The sequence below is a fragment of the Mytilus edulis genome, chromosome 2 (genome assembly GCF_963676685.1).
Source record: "Mytilus edulis chromosome 2, xbMytEdul2.2, whole genome shotgun sequence".
Classification (NCBI taxonomy): Eukaryota; Metazoa; Mollusca; class Bivalvia; order Mytilida; family Mytilidae; genus Mytilus; species Mytilus edulis.
In genome coordinates this window covers 35,041,052-35,055,327 of record NC_092345.1, presented here as the reverse complement: position 1 = coordinate 35,055,327, position 14,276 = coordinate 35,041,052, and positions in this window count along the sequence as shown.

Genomic DNA, 14,276 nt, shown 5'->3' with positions numbered 1-14,276 from the left:
TTCACTCAGTCTGTCTATCTTTTTCCATCACAATTTTTATCATCATATTAAGCATCACATATTGTTCATCATTTTTAGATATTTTTGTGTCTGAATTTTCCATTGAATATTTAGTTTGAACACGTTAAAAGACAAATTTTCCTTTATTGAAAACAAGCAATTCTTCTTTTGCACTTATGGCCAAAAATTGTTTATGTACAGATTTGAAATAGATTTTTTCAAAATGATATAGTTAAAATTGCATTTTAAATTATCTCAAATGGGATTTTGAGAAAGGCCAGTTGTGGGATTATAAATCCATATTTAACATAATGAATTTAAATGTTGTCATTACATAATCTTCAAACCTGTATTATGTTTTTTTTTCAACATTGCAATTTTCAAAACACATTTCAAATTTTTCAAATTTTATTTTTCAACAAATTCTGAATTTGACGGGTGCAATCTAGATACATTATTGGTATAGTTTCTTCAATGATACTAAAAACGTTTATTATTCTCTATATTAGTCGTTCAATAACGTTTAAAATTTTTATTAATAACGAAATTCATAGGCATTATCATTCCGTAATGCCTGTTTTCCCGTTTGAAACTTCTTACTAATTAATGGTTGAAAATTTCCACTATTTTATCAATCATGCCTAACAATTGTTTTTAATTGACCTTTTATACAAGCCAACTTGTATGTCCTAAAAAAAAGTACTATTAATCTGAAGTGTAGTTAGATATTTTTTTTTTTAATTTGTTAATTCTTGGTTTTACTTTATTTATATGCATGAATGTGAGTGATGTAAGTTTAGGTTAATGGATGCAAATTTGAAGAATGAGTGCAATTATTTTATAATGTACCATTTCCAATCAAATTGTTTAATAATATATGCATTTTATTGTGCTATTAGTAATGCCATATATATACATTTAAACTTTTAGGTTTACATTCAGGGATTTCGATTTGTTGAATCAAAAATACTATCAAAGCATGCTTTGGTTAACCCATATACTTGGTAACAACAATTTGTCAAAACTGTACTTCTATTAGCAATAGTTTTAAAAACAGGTAATTTTAAAGCAAATAAATTTTATGTAAAAAAATATAAAACAAAATATAGTTCTAATCAGAACAGTGGCGATTTATGACAAGTCTTTCACCTTTTATTATTCTACATAAGCTTTACTTGCAATCATTAAATCAACCATAATTCAAATTGTAAGTGCAATATTTTTAAAATCATATTTGGAATAGTTCTTTTAAATACATTATCTATATGGAAAGCTTGCATAGTTTTAGTTCATTCATCCTTAATAGTTTTAACACTGTAAACTGCTGTTTATCATTTGTATTATAAGTTCTATCATATCTGGAAGTAGTAACAATATCACAATACACTTTAAGAGATAACTTATACCTTACCTAGTGCTTACAGATAAAAAACAACTTTCAAGACCAATTTCAATAATATTTTAATACCTTAAATATAGGCTTCTATTGTTGTGATTACTAACAAAATTGTATGATAAATATATTGTTGTTTTTTTTGTTCAAATCTCTTTTATGTCTGTCTAAAAAATCATAGACATTGCTAAATGTATCTTTAAGTTTTATTTGATTTTATTGATGTTGATTTTTAATTATTTAAAACAAATAGTATGATTATGAAGTTACGTTTGTTTATAGGAATATGTTATATTATAATATTTCATATTTAGCATATTTGGTTGAGATAAAATCAGTTTCTTAAAATAAAACTTTTAAGTTTTGAATGAAACATGATTGCATATCAATATTTTGTTAAATATGCCAAAATCAAAAACTGCTTACAATTTGTAGGCAGTTAAGCAAGCAATAATTGTTAATAGATTTGAAGTTCTATTATATGTATATATGTAATAAGGTATGGTCCATAGAAATATTGTTATATTATGCATTTATATTTTTCAAAAATTAAAATTTATTTATACATCTAAATTATATATTTAAGTATAAAAATAAAAATATTTTTTTAATGAAGTGTTTTTTGTCAAAATACCTGCTCAGTTAGATATTGGAACATTCTTTTTTATGGCTTAATGGTGGAACTTTACACGTTAAGGAGGCTTACGGTTACAAAATTTTCAGCAAAAAATTAAAGATATGTTTTTTTTTATTACAAATTTTATTTATCACACTACTAGTTATTAGTGTATGATATGGTACAAAAATCAACCAAAGAAGTCGATTCGTTTTGGCCCCAGATGACAATTAAAATGTTTATATCATTATAAAAGCTCCAAATTATCTCACTTCGGTGCAAAAATGCCATTTTTTTTGCATTAGATTTGAAATATTTTTTTTTTACTCATCAGTGACCTATATTTTTAGCTCATCTGGCCCAAAGGGCCAAGTGAGCTTTTCTCATCAATTTGCGTCCGTCGTCGTCCGTCGTCGTTAACTTTTACAAAAATCTTCTCCTCTGAAACTACTAGGCCAAATTAAACCAAACTTAGCCACGATCATCATTGGGGTATTTAGTTTGAAAAATGTGTCCGGTGACCCTGCAAATCAACGAAGATGGCCGCCATGGCTAAAAATAGAACATAGGGATAAAATGCCGTTTTTGGCTTATAACTCAAAAACCAAAGCATTTAGAGCAAATCTCACATGTGGTAAAATTGTTTATCAGGTCAAGATCTATCTGCCCTGAAATTTTCAGATGAATCGTAAAACCTGGGATTTAAAACCACATCCTGACACATAGACGAAGGAGCAGTTTGGTTTTAATGGCTAACGAAAAAATAAAAAAATCTAGAAAAAAGATCGCAATCAGTGTTCAGGTTCTCTAGCTTTGTTTTTTGACAAAGAAGTTTCCAGTTTCATTTTACGGCTCTTATATGGAAATGTTCTTTTTCATCTGGTTAAAAAAGCAGATTTTCGTTCGTTTCGCATTTGCTTCAAAAGATCGTGCTGTTTTGACCCAATATCTTCGAGTTTATGTACATATCTTACCTACTTCTGAATCAACAATTTCCTTAGAAGAGTAAATTTTGTACAAATCTGACGACTCTTCTAGAAATGGATTATCAAACTTATTCATCACTTTAGAAAGCCTTTAAAGTTTTTCGAAGAAGTCCTTTGGTGTTTTCGTAGAGTCTTCATGGCGTCGTTCTTCTGTTGTAGAATGACTCAAACCACTAAATCTTTTAAATTCATCTACCAGTCTACTGACTTCTGGTTCAGCTACCATCTGTCGTCTCGAAGGTATTTTCGATCAAACGTATGCTACCAATATCGCCGTTCACGACTTATTATTCTGTGTTTGTGTCTGATCAATTGTAAGATAAGACATCAACTTGCTGGCCTTTATTATTAAATAAAGTAATAATTGTACTCGACAAGACGGGACATAATCTCGACAATCGATAACTATAATAATCTGTATTCGACCTAGATCTCAAATTTACCTAATAAGTTTGATTGATTACTTGATAATCTTGGTATAGTCTAAATATGGTTTCGACCAAGGCTCGACTAGTCTTGACTGGTATCTAACAGGAATCGACCTGTCTTTACCTGTTTTTCGACCTGTTTCGACAAAATTTTCAAACCAATAAATTGGTAATAAATAATCTACGTTTTGTAGTCACAGATTTGAATAAGTGTAACTTCACCTTTCTAGCATTGCAACAGTATATACTTTGAAGTATAGATTGGTATATTGTTAAGACTAAACTTTACAATATTTTTCTGGTTCAAAGTAAATTTGAATTTTATTTTTTAAATGGATTTTGACAAAAGATCAACGGGTACATCGTTAAACCACCAAAACTGCCTTAGTGCACTATAAGCTTTTACAAAATCTTAAAAACTGCACAACAACGTGAAGGAAGATTTATAAGGGTATTAAAAATATACCATTGAACAAAGGGTTTTCATAAAAATGATGTATCTCAATTTTTTTTATGAAAGCACTATTAGGCGAGTGACATTCAAACCTAAAACATATTTTTAATGCATTTATCTAACACACAGCTATATTATATATCATTCGAAAGGAAAACAAATGTAGAATCCATTTTCCCGGTCGTAAAAGTGAAATATGATGCAATTTTTTTTAAATTGGGGTCAAAGGTCATTCATAAAAAAATCAAAAGAATAGCACTTACATTTATGTAGTATTATTGTCGTATTTGAAGCAGCTGGTAATATAGTAAATTCAAATTTTACTTTACACGATACTATGATGACGTCTCACTAATTCTTAGTTGCATATCGTTCATGGTTTGGCGATAATTGACGTCATTTTGATGTTTTCACTCTGCTATAGGTAAAACGGTACTTTTTACAAAAACGACGTATAGTAAAAATATTTGACCTGAAATGTGTTAATATTTACTATAATTGATGGTGTGCCATGCAAAATAAAAAAATATATGAAATATTTGTAAGTTTGCCGAGTAAAAGGGATAGAAAACAACGCAATACTAAAGAGGGTAAAAAGTAGACGTCTTTGTCACATCAACAGTGACAATAGTCTCCTGTTTGTTAACAGCCTACAAACCGTGTCAAGATCGGAAATCACTATCTTACATGTTTAATACAACCACAAGCAAAATTAAAGAGAATGTATGAATCACATTTTAAGTCTGTTCGTCCGTCAGTCCCCTCTTGTTTTCGGCCCGTGTCGAGTTAAATCAGGTAACTTATACATGTATACACAAATATACAGTTCATCCAAAAACCAATGATTTCAAATATAAAATGTATTGCTTTGAACTTTAGAACTGATGTTAGTCACACTTAGTTCAGAAATGTATTATATAGGATGACACGTGGTTTTTCATAAATTAAATCAGTTCAATTAGAAGTTGACATTGACATTTGAGCCGTCAAGTTTTCAAACATTGTTTGATTCGTGCTTGTCTGGTTTGTGTCCGGTCCTTATCTTTTGAACAGTTGAATCTTGGTTTTCCAAACTAAGTATGCATCTACATCCTATACTATGGGATGGCCATAAACTAAAATCAGGTCACTGTAATATGGATCCAATCATAATGGAATCTCGTCCGCGACATACATAGCTGCAAAGCTAAGGTTTTACCAAACTTCAGATACAGAATAAAATTGAGAAAGGAAGTCGGTTTCACAAAAATACTTAAAACAAGATTAATCGTAAGTAAACTGAATTCATGACTTACGATCAGCTTTAGTCGTAAGATTTGTTGTGAAACTGACCCCAGATGCAAAAATTAGAATGCGGTGATTTACAATCTTAAGTTAGGTCCCACGGTGACCTTTATTTTGACATTTGGGATTTTATACTTTACAAACACTTTAATTTCTTAACGTATTTTTTTATTACGACTGCATTTATTTTCACTCACATTTATGCAGTCAAAAACTTTGCAGTTAAAAATGCAAGCATTGATTTCTTACCAGTATTCAAAATTTAGATGTATATAGATATTTATCAACTTATATGAATTTGCGGGATTTAGTTCGGCTTAACCTATATATAGTTTTTTTGTCATTCTGGAGGAGTTTCTGTGAATAATCTATTCCTTTAAAAGAAACGAAATAAAACTAATTTATTACAAATAATTTGATTTTTAACAATATAAGACAGTCGAAATTCATATTTTAAAATTGAGCCTGTGAAGCTTTTGCTTTACTGGAACAATTCCTAATACTTCGCTGTTAGTGACATATTGCAGTGTAACAGAGGCTTACAATGATTTCAGTACATGCACAAGTTCCCTAATGCATATATTTTTCCTTTACAAGAACAAATTTATCAAATCCTGAAGAAAGTATGACGTATTAAGACCACTTTTGTCATCCGTACTCATACTTGGGTAAACCTACTGCCATATTTGTTTGTTATGACGCCATGACTTTGTTTGCTAACTTTCAGAACATGTAGTTTGAATAATGATGATGCACTTGGTGGTAGGCGTGACACGATGGCAATCTTTTTGGTTGGACGTCTGATATGAAGATTGCTCAAATCGTCTTGATTAGACTTATACATATTAATTTTTGGTTTCGGACATTTTAGAGTTTTCTTGCAGCACCGATCTACGTGTCATAATGAATAACAAATCAATCTGAAAGATATCAGGCATTTGATCGATTGTTTACGTTAGACACGCGTTTCGTCTACATAAGACTCATTGGTGATGCTCGAACCAAGTAAAACTTCGAATAATATTAAAAAACACGTAATCCTATTCAAAATACGGCTTGGGTAATATATACGCCTGAGGTAGAACATTTATTGTATTTCAAATATTTACGAAGAATTCAAAATTTGTCAACTGAATGAATAGATATCCCCATATATTAAAGTATTTATAGCATGTCAACATACAGGCTCTCGACGTGGCCCTAGAACATATACTATGCTTCCTCTAAAATACTGACCAAATTTTCATCATCAATAAGTCTACCGTATGCGATGGTTAAAACGGTAGGAAATTTAAAATGTGGACATATCTCACGTTCAAGTTCATGGGAAAAATATCAGATTTGATACATTTTTGCGTACTTTAAGTTGCAAATCTAAAATGTGCATTGATCCAATTGAGAAAGAAGTAATTTTCAATAGTTATTCATAATCTCTGCCTTTTGTAATTGCAAAACGACTAAGAATAATAAGATATTGGTTTTCTACCAAGAAAAAACGTTGACATCTCAGCTTCCATGGTCTTTTGATTTTTGTTATACTTTGCGTAATATTTGTACCAAACAAATTTCCTTCATGGTTATTCATACTCTTTTTCAAAGCATTTAGGTCCGTTAACTTGAGGGAAATTAACAGAGAAAACGATTTCGGAAATTTGATTGAAAAGGGGGAGTGTGTAAAAGTGTATAAAATACAGAATAATACAGTAATAAGGATATGTATTAAACAAGTAATGAACTTTTGAATAATGCGAACATCATTAATTTGGGTTTCAAGCCGAAAATATCTAAAGAACGAAAACAAAATATGAAAATTGGCACCATTTTTATAAAAAATTTCAAAAATGTTACAAAATTTTTTTTTTTCTCGCAATTTTTTTTTTTTATTTTTGAAAAGTATTTATACATTGAGATGTTAACGTACATAATTTTTGCATTATGACAACAGAAAATAAATCTACATGCTAATTTTTCACGCTTCAAGACTGTTAGTCATTTTTCAATTTGGAATTATTTCTCGATTTTAATTCAATTTTTACAAAAATTGCACCGTACGATTTTTTTACGACCGAACCAAAAAAGGAAGTTCAGATATTATACTATAACATATGAAAAATTCAGCTGTGTGTTAAGTGGGTGCATTCAAGTCACTAACTAAGCGTCTTTTCTGAAAATGTCACTCGCCTATATACCTGTATTTTTGTTTTGGGTGATTTTATCTTTTCTCTTATTATTGATATTAACAGATTATGTTTGATGACATGCGTCAGTAGTCAACATGTAATAAAGTTGCTGATCCATGAAATAATAAAGTGATTATTTCTGTAGTTGATTATTATTAACGTAAGAATTTACAAATCCTTGATTAAAGTGCTCTTTTTTTTTCTTTTCTTATGTTTTGAGAAAGACGTAGAAACTGCGAAATATTACAAATGTTTTTTCAATAAATGTAATTAGACATATGGAAATATTTGCTATTATTAACAGCTGATCAACAACCAAATTGTCTTATTTGATATATATAAGTTATTGAGAAATTACCCTCTTTGTTTTTATAATTTCAGTTGACGATGATTAAAACAATCTAAGTAATATTATTTATTAGAAGGTAACTACAAAATGTTGGTTCCCTGGGTCATGTTTTTAATTAGGCCTAAAACAATTTTTGTTATTGATAGATATGCAATAAAAGGAGAGTAGGCGATTCATATCACAAGTCATTGAATGTTTTGGACATTTGATTAAAAACAACTTTTATATGACCAGCTTCTTAAAATAAGTTATTGGTCGGGGCATTTTTGTTTAAATGGAAAAATGGGAAAATAATAAAATTTAATTACACATGAATTAATGGACACAACACAATAAATTTTATTTCAATAATCTATTTTTCGTGTTATTAAATAAACTAATAGGCAACTACATATAGACCAATGCAAAGTATAGCAGGGATTTTTTTTAGATGAATCATATTATTATAGTTCTAGAATGTTCCATTTTAAAAAGATTATTCTGTAACATTAAACATAGAAAACCTGATTAAGATATTTTTTGCCAAGCTATTTTTACATTTAAATCATGTTTAAATGCAGTAAAACAATAAAATAAAAAGTCATATTTCAATTAAGAGAAGGGAACAAATCAGAAATAAATATTCCCTTGAATGGTAAAGACGAATCCACACCACGTCGAGACTTAAGTTAAAAGTCCAGACTTGTCGAGACTAGAAACACATTGGTCGAGACTAGTCGAGACTAGTCAATCATTGGTCGAAACTGGTCGAGCTAAGGTTGAGACCAAAGTCAGACTATAGCAAGTTTGTTTAAATGGAAAAATGGGAAAATAATAATATTTAATTACACATGAATTAATGAACACAACACACTAATTTTTATTTCAATAATCTATTTTTCGTGTTATTAAAATAAACTAATAGGCAACTACATATGGACAAATGCAAAGTATAGCAGGGATTTTTTTTTTTAGATGAATCATATAATTAAAGTTCTAGAATGTTCAATTTTAAAAGAGTATTCTGTAACATTAAACATAGAAAACCTGATTAAGATATGTTTTGCCAAGCTATTTTTACATTTTAATCATGTTTAAATGCAGTAAAATAATAAAATAAAAAATCATATTTCAATTAAGAGAAGGGAACAAATCAGAAATAAATATCCCCTTGAATGATAAAGACTAATCCACACCACGTCGATACTTAAGTTAAAAGTCAAGACTTGTCGAGACTGGAAACACATTGGTCGAGACTAGTCGAGACTAGTCAATCATTGAGAATTCAACAGGGACAGGGAAATCACGAATTTAAATGGTCAATAAATTTCATATTTGCTGTATGATTAACTGTAGAAAAACCACGAAATCCAATATCCACGAAAATGCGAATTTGTCTCAATCCACGATATTGGTTCCCATGAAAATTAATGAATCCACAGTATGTATTTTTTATTTAATTCATTTGAACAGAAAAACGTAAATATACATGCATGTATATATCGTTCAGTAATATTTATTTTAACAGAAATTTCAAAATATCTGGCTATTAGATATTTATCAAGCTTCTGTGATATTGCTATATATATGCTTCAGAAACTCCAACTGAAGGAAGCGATCTACCAGAAGCAACGACAAAAAGTGATTCGTCAACAAAAGAGACTACATTGCAAGAGGCGACAGCGCAACAGAAAACAACCCAGGACGCCATAACAGAGAGAGTAACACCCACGGATGTCACACAAACAGGTATAGTAACTGAAAACACCGTAACAGATGAAGCTATAAATTAAGTTGAAACAACAACTAAAGGTTCCAAATTATTTAAGTTTTGATATTTTTGTTTAAATTAAATAATATTCACCTGTGCTTTTATGATGAAATTGCTATAGATAACAAACTAAAACCGCGACTACAAAAGGAAAACAACGGTACAGTGAACTGCACCAAAACAAACCCACCAAATTACATAGAAACTGACTATTTAATAGCCATTTTTCTAACTCGGTACAGGACTTTTTAAGAACAAAATGTGGGTGGGACCTTGTTTTGTGGCTTGCCAACAAACCCGCTATTGTTACAATGGTAAAGAAAAACCTGCTAAAATGACAAAACTACGTGGCAGGAATACAGTTAAAACAAACGCAAGAACACTTTGCACAGAGATATACATATTTAGACTAGTTTGACTGTGCGTTTTTTGCATGTAATTATTTATTCACACTAGTAAGAGGTATAAGGAGAGGGTTGGAAACTCAATACATATGTTTAGACCCGTCGTATTTTTTGCCAGTTCCAATTCAGATATATTTTTGTTTAAGTTTCGATTTACTTGACGTATGATTTTGGAGTTTCATGTGGCGTCAATTTTGTTGAAGTAGAATACTCTTATACTATTGTTGTAAGTGAGGTATTTAAACATTGATATTAGAATATTTACATTATTATTTTAATGAAATAGTTGTAAATATACTAATTGTTACAATTTACAATATTAGATTACGGATGTTCGCTACTCTGTTTCATTATAACATGCTTTATAAAAGATTGTAATACATTGGTTGTTTATAAAGGAACTAAATAACCAGAAAAAGAATAAAGGGTCAGTCTGCTTGATTTTGCAATATAAGCCATTCAAAATTTGGCGGGCAATAGTTTTCTCTAGATTTTTCATACATTTTACATTGCCAACTTTTTTCTCTTGAAAAACGGTGAAAAAATTACAAGGACTTTATAAGATTTCCAAAGATGATATTCAAACTGTATATAATCAATCAAATTATGTTAAAAAAAAGTAGGGGCTAGTGGGAAAAACTTTTTGATGGTACTACATGGAGAAAACCAGAGGATTCTGAATATCTGGCAAAAATTAAAAAAACAGAAGGAGAGAACATCCTGATAACCGGAATCCTTGGGTTTTATACATATATTCCCAATAAAAAAAAAAATTGCCCGCTCATCCCTACTTTTCTTTTCATAATTTTGTTAATATAGTTTAAAAAGTCATATTTATTTTATCAATGTTTTTGAAAGGAAATGGGTGCCATTATGAAATTTTTATAAAACCATAGAGAGAATCATTTCCCCATAAAATTTCAATGACTTATATCTTAATAAGAAGCACACGAACCGAACCCTTCATTTTTTTTCTGCGTTTTTAGTTTCTTTTTTCATACTTTCAATTTATAACAGTCTTTTAAAAAGCTTGTTATTTGGTAACGGAGTCGCGAACATACTTAAGTCTAGTAATTTAGGTGATCCAGTTAGTATATTGATAATTTACAACATATTTAACTACTATAAATGAAGCTATTATAACAGTTGAGCCTGAAACTACACAAACAACAAGAATTATTGAGCAAACAAGAACAGAAAAGATTATCTTTTTTCAATACCTTCCATTTGAATTTTTTTGTTGAAGCATGTCAATCTTTAAATAAACTACCCGATTGTATGATTTATGATTAGTACTTCTTTCATAAAATTTGATAAGGAATTAAAATCTAAAATAACGAAAATATGACAATTTTCTATTGTGGATATAAAAAGACATTTTGACAAATATAAGAAATAAAATAAAAAAAACTATATGATCTTCAGGAATTAAAAGTTTGTCAAATAAAAAAAACATTTATTTCATGATATTTTATAATAAAAAAACAGAAAAATAAAAGAAGCAGCAGCCATTATTTTGCTGAAAAGATTTATATAAACATGTTTTTTACTGTTATTTCCTCAATAATGGTTGGACTGGTTTAGTTTGTAAAATACAGATCTTTGAACAATTCTTTTGCTATTCATAAATAACATTAATTTCATATATTTCATATCATATTTCTTTAGTTCAATTTTCAAGGAAACATAGAAGTAAAAAGCAACAAAAAATAATGATTAAGACATATTGCTAATTAATCTTTGAGTTATAATGTCAGCTACAGTAAGTAAAATGTTTAACAACAATAATGGTTCTACAATTATTGTAACTAAAGCCCTGGTCACAAAAAACCCACGACACATCTATGCAGCGCCACGACAAGAAATTGGGTCAAATTGGGGGGTCATCTGTGATCATCGTACGACAATCGCACGACATTTACACGTTATTTTAAGCATCATGGCAATGTCTTGTGTCGTGGAACGAAAATTAGACATTCACCTTTTTTGCTTACGATTTTTTGTCATGTCACTGTATTGTGGCTGTCGTGAGAGTGTCTTACCACAGTCGTGCGACTATTGTGTGATAAACACATTGTCGTGGGTACCAACATAAACCATTTTAATAAAACAATCGTCACACGACTAACGTACGACAATCTCACGACTGTCGCAAGATACTCGTGATACAGTAGCACGATTGTCTCTCGAATACCAAATTTTGTACGATGCTCACACAACAATGATTATGTGTCGTTCAGCAGATGTACGGTCGTCGTGCACATATTTTCGTGTGATTTAGAAGAATGAAACGGCGGGAATGAATGTTTGGGAAAAAAAACGTCGACCGTTTAAGGAGGATGGCTATTCCACCAAAACGATTATGCTTGGCCCTGCTGAATAGGCACCTTGCCGGCTCCAACAATGGCAAAATATGGTCTGTTAGCGTTAATTCGAGCCCGTGAAGAATATATGATCGCCCGACGTTGGTAAGTTATTTACTGTCTATTTGCATTACTTTATTAACGTATTCAACGTTGCCATCACTATTTCTTTGTTTCCTGTCAATATACAGTTTACTATCCATATCCGTATACTGAAAATAGAATTTGACAGATATGGATAGTAAACTGCACATTGCCAGAAAATCAAAGAAATAGTGTGGGCAACGTTTAATACGTTAATAAAGTAATGCAAATAGACAGGAAATAATAAAACATAAATTAAAACCAATGATTTACAAAATTTTAATCTGCTAACCGAGTCCCTGTGCATGGTCACACTATATGAACGTCATCAACAAGGTGCGTATACTTCTAACCGTAAACTGTTCCAACAGAGATATTGACCAGAACGCCTGAAATCGACACTACATTTTTAGTCGTCCTCACACGCTTTATCGATACGACGTGTCGGTGTCTCAACTTACTCATGTTTCTACCATTATGATACGCTTACCCTGTCGACTATCTGTATGTTGCCTTAATTTGCCTTTATTTATAGATTTGCAAGATTTGAACAGCTGTAAAGTATAGTTACCTAAATATTTTGCTATATAAATGCAAATTTAAATGCGCATGTTTTTCATATTTATAATATTAAATGAAGATGTAACGAATAATTATGTATCAAAGTTGTAGATGACTGAAGAAAAGCATCATGAGTTCAAGAAAACAATCCTTTTAAACGTTGTGCATTATATATGGTTGCAGTGTCCACTGAGTAATAAAACCTCGATCGACAAGTAATTGTAGTTTATCATTAAGGTGGATATAAGTAATACACGAAGATTAAAAGAGGGGCTAAAGAAGTCCACTGAGTAATAAAACCTCGATCGACAAGTAATTGTAGTTTATCATTAAGGTGGATATAAGTAATACACGAAGATTAAAAGAGGGGCTAAAGAAGTAATTCAAAGAATCAGTGGTTAACTTTCAAAGATAGTAAACGACATTTAAAGAAAGATAGGAAATTATCATTCTTCCAATTATAATAAAAACAACGTGGACGCCGGCTATATATTTTTTTTAATTAGCTTTCTTCACACTATATTGAGTAAAATAGATTTCAATAAGTCGCCTCCAGTTATCCCGTTTGTATATAACACACGTTGCGGTGAATAAAATTGTTGGTATGACATCTGCTGTTGGTGGTATCTATAAGACTTTACAAGTCTTTTGCGTTGTTTGTTGTGATAAATCTGCACATGATGTAGGAAAACAAAGCTTTGCTGCTTCGCTGGCAGCCCAAACAAAAGTGTTAAAGTTTTAAAATACCGAAATCACAAATAATACCTAAGTTGGCCTGAGGTTGGTATATTTCAGGTTTTGTGTTTAATTGTATACGTCTAAAATATTAGGATGTGTGAAAGCAACTGTTCATGGAGGATTTTATAACTCTTAAAAATCAACTAACGGATAATGCTTTAATTTCGATTTGCAATTTTCATTAGAATGTAATTATACATTCATCTGCATTCAATGCCATACTCTCCACAGGGAGTCATGCAGTAAGTTATCATGTCACTACCACTTGTCAACTCAATTCAGCGTCCTCTGAACATTTATAGATCCCCACTATGTATTGGTTTTTAAACTACACAAAAACCCATTAAATATTTTTTTCATCTCGGCCTATATCAAATAACTAATCATTATTGTCTCGTTTTTCATTTCAGGAAGCTCATCAGATTGCTCCTTGGTTAAGTCCAACTCCTGTGGCCATTCCACCTCAATTTTTGCATCTATGACTGATAAGCTTGTTAGTGTATCATTATCTGCTGCTACTCAGTCATCATATAATAGAATGCTAAGTGTGTATTCAAATTTTTGTCAGAAATATTTTCCAGGAGTTAATGTACTTCCATCTACTCATGTCATGGTTGCTCATTTTATTTCACATTTATTTATTCAAAATTATCAACCATCTACAATTGCGTCTTACATATCAGACA